Source organism: Vanessa cardui, chromosome 4 (genome assembly GCF_905220365.1).
Source record: "Vanessa cardui chromosome 4, ilVanCard2.1, whole genome shotgun sequence".
Classification (NCBI taxonomy): domain Eukaryota; kingdom Metazoa; phylum Arthropoda; class Insecta; order Lepidoptera; family Nymphalidae; genus Vanessa; species Vanessa cardui.
The window spans coordinates 13,868,829-13,872,758 of record NC_061126.1 but is presented as its reverse complement, the minus strand read 5'-3'; the positions used below and the strand labels follow the sequence as shown (position 1 = coordinate 13,872,758).

At 27.4% G+C, this 3,930-nt stretch overlaps 2 long non-coding RNA genes across 2 annotated transcripts; one reads left to right on the top strand and one right to left on the bottom strand.

Moving 5' to 3' along the window:
* The first annotated feature begins 645 nt into the window (after positions 1-645).
* LOC124544296 lies at positions 646-1,548 on the top strand. Its single transcript, XR_006967526.1, has 2 exons — positions 646-1,007; positions 1,282-1,548. It is a non-coding gene; the product is annotated as an uncharacterized LOC124544296 (long non-coding RNA).
* Positions 1,549-2,003: 455 nt separating this feature from the next.
* LOC124544366 lies at positions 2,004-2,830 on the bottom strand. The gene is made up of 2 exons (XR_006967535.1): positions 2,566-2,830; positions 2,004-2,168 (listed from the first exon to the last, which is right to left on the bottom strand). It is a non-coding gene; the product is annotated as an uncharacterized LOC124544366 (long non-coding RNA).
* Between the last annotated feature and the right edge of the window lie 1,100 nt (positions 2,831-3,930).

Below are 3,930 nucleotides of genomic sequence, written 5' to 3'. Positions count from 1 at the left end.
CTATTTTAAAAAAATCAGCACAAAGATAATGTTTATACTCATGGAGGTCAATGAAGATGAAACGTTTATGGGCCCACAGCCTATCCCACAGCCTTTTCGTCATTCGTTTAATTTATATTATAAAAAAGAGAAACAACAATAAAACCGTTTGCCAATTTATTTATTTTAATATTTTAACTTCTTACAGTAAATTTAAAATAAAGAGGAACAACCTTTTTTTCATTTTACTGAATGTTAATACTGGCCATCCATTAGGTGTCACTTTGCTAACACAGAAAAAAAAATTAAAAATGTTGTTTATTTAAAATCATTCACATACTTTAGAACCTTGCTCAATGGAAAGGAAACCGGATAGTGGTTGGACGTAAGATTTTATTTGAATTGCATCCAATACTTCGATTCCTCGTGTAGAATTGAATACCTTCCAAAAAGCCGTCGAACGACTTTGCGGCTATTAAAAAGCCGGGCTCACTTCAAGTTCACACAAAGGGTTAACTTTAATTACTTTTCTCTTGGAAAGGCTGTGTGAAAGGGGATTAGAGAACTTTATAATGAACTGCTCTTTAGTCCTTTAAGATAAAAAATTACGTAACCTAGATCACTGGTCCTTATCTAGCAACCTATAATAATATTAGGAGATTCAGATCAGCTGGGCGATTCCGAAACCCATTTTTCGACTCCATATGTGGGATTTCTAATGAAAACTCTATTTGGCATTCAGCAAACTCGAATTAAATCTACACTAGCGCCGTTTTGTGAGATTGAAAGTAATACGAACTAGTTTCAGTGAGAACTGTATTATTTGACATTAATTGGCATTCTATATCTCGATTTCGAAATTAAAAAATGAAACTAATCTCGGCTAAATACGTCAAATTAAAAGTAGATCAAAGGTGGCGGAAGGCTTAAGCGAAAACTGTAAATCAATGTGATCTATTAATAATGTATCTTCGGACCAAATAAAACTACCTTGGCATGATATTATCACTCGGAGAATGTATCCTAACGTAAGCATACCTAAGTAGATCTTACTTTTAATCATTAAGAAAATGAAGTAATATTTATCTCGCATCTACGAATTACTAATAATTCATTGTCAATTAAGAATTTAAGATCTAATAATATATAGAAAATTATCAAAAACCTTTATGCTGTAAAGGCCTTGATCTGAGGTTTACAATTTTACACAGTTTTTCTTTAACATATAATAATGCTGATTATTATATTAAGGGTATTAGTTCCTTCTAATTAACATATCAATTTATTATCATTCTATTTCAGATGGATTGCATACATTTATATAAGACTACAGCTAAGTCAATAATATCTTACTAGAAAATATATTTACATATATAAATTATAGGTAAACAGATATAATTTATTACAACCAGATACCATACAAACTACACGGACAAATTGATGCTTCATGGTAAAGATTTAAGAACAATAAGTAGATACTTGAATTGAATTTCAATTTCTTTTCTAATTTAAGAAGCTGGATTCCTGCATACTGTTGTGTCTAACACATATTAGGATATTTAATAATAATAAAACAAAAAAATATTACATGTATTTCAAGTCAGTGGAATATATTACATTTTAAAGGAAAAGACAAAATAAGAAATTCTGATAAAATACAACTAGTACAAACATGAATAAGTGTGTTAATAAAAAAAAAATAGTATAGACATTGCAAATATTTTAACTATTTAATAAAATGAAGTGTTATAAATTGTTAAATGTTAGATAATGTACACTATTCTATTAATGTTATTTAATATAAAAATAACTTATTAAATGAATATATTCCAATTAGGTATGTTTGTATTTCAATTATTTATTTAAATTAAGTGTAATGAATTATTAAATGTCAGTTACTTTACTAATCTAATTGTAATATTTTCTTATTTGAAGACCATTGTAATAAACAGATACTGTAATGATAATAATTTGTATTTCTATATGTACAAAAACAGTATTGCATAAATAATAAAACAACAGAATGTGTAAAATTTTTTAATGTTTCATATTCAAATCCCAAATATGTTTTCCTCCCTCGTTAAAATATGGATCATTTTGTGTAGAAATGATAGAATCTATAGATGCTATTCCTGTATTATCACATGTTTTTCTGCCATGCTGGTATGCTGTGAGCATCAATGGTATCACTAAAATAAATAAAATAGTATTAAAAACACATTAATCATATTATAAAGAAGCTGAAAAATAACATACATATGTGAATTGTATTACATACTAAATTATATACATTATTTACTGAATGTCTGAACATTCGTCTGAATCAACCAAATTAGACTTAAATAATTACTCAAACTAGTAGATGTATATTACATTGTTTGTATATTATGTAGTACAACTTTTAGGAGTAGCACCATCAGGATGCTTTCTAATTAAGTTGAGAATTTATAATTACAGTTAATATACAATTATAGGCATTAGGCATATATTTAATGACCAGTGTTTATAACGTAAAAATTATATAATTAAATTTTTGGGATTATTGTATTCCGAACATAGAAAATAAATAGGTATGTAGGTACTTACTTCATCATTAGAATTCCATAATAAATCTAAACGGTAGTGATTAAAAGTAGTTACGGATAAACTTTCGATTCAATTAAATTCTTTGTTTAATAGCAATTTACTATATTTACTTGATATTTTATTATTAAATATTAATGTTAAACATTTATGTTGACATTTATACTTTTTTTGACAAAATTTTACGCAAAGGTAATCTGTCTTCAGCCAGATATTAATAAAATATTTCTGATTTTGCGTTATAAATTATTTTAAACTATAAAATAAATTATTTATAATATATTTAGCATGAATCATGACGTCATTTATTTTTCAAATCATTAGTTTAATAGAAATTTCTAATCGGGAATGATTTTTAAAAAATCGGTAATTGAAGTGTTTGCACTAGCATCTCGCTTCACAGTTTTCGCTTCACATGATTTGACTTATCGTTGCGGAATACCAAATATTTTTCCATTCAAGGTCGTTTCGATATGAGTTAAGAAATGAAAACTGTTTCAAATCCTAATGTGGTTTTTGCAGAATCGCCTGGCAGAACTCTTTTTGGCTGTTTTATGGGTAAGAATAAATATAACAGAACTACTACAGAACATTTGTACTTCCAAACTATTTGTGGTTTGTGTATCCGTCGACACATCAAAAAGTTTAATTAGAACTTGTTTTTTTTTTATCGCACAGTAGCGACCCGAACCGGATTCGCACGTGTGCAGTAGGGGAGGCCGGGGCTGAAAGTTCCGATTTTCAAATAACATGAAAGTTTGTGATGTAAATGATAATATTTCAATTTTTATATTTGATTTTATTAAAAAGTATTAATCGGTCTATGTAATAGTAAAGACATTTCTGCTAGTTTCTCAATATATTTTTTTGTACAGGCATATTTTTTCCAAATTTCGGAAGGGAACATTCAACCCCACTTTTGGGGTAAGTTGTTCCATGCGTGGGGTAAATTGTGCCGCTTGGATAACCAAATAAAGTATAAGGACATTGTATGAATTATTTTAATAAAAACAATATTTTCTATAGTTACATTTATTCAGTTGTTAAGCAATACTATAAACTTTAATAAACAACAAAAATACAATGACTAGCTACATCTAACTAACATTTTGTATTGTTTAACAAAAATTGAGATCTATTAGCTTACAAATCTTACTGGAAAGTATATTCGAGGTAAACATATTTTTATATCTAAATAATATTGACACTTCCGTAACAGAGCTTACAAAAACTCAACAAAATATAACTGGAAATCTATCAAAATTTTAAATTATAATTAAATAACAAAACGAAACTGCTAATGTAATTTATCTATATTCTTCTGCATATGTATTATTTCTCTTTTTGAAATTTTTCTCATTAAGTGAA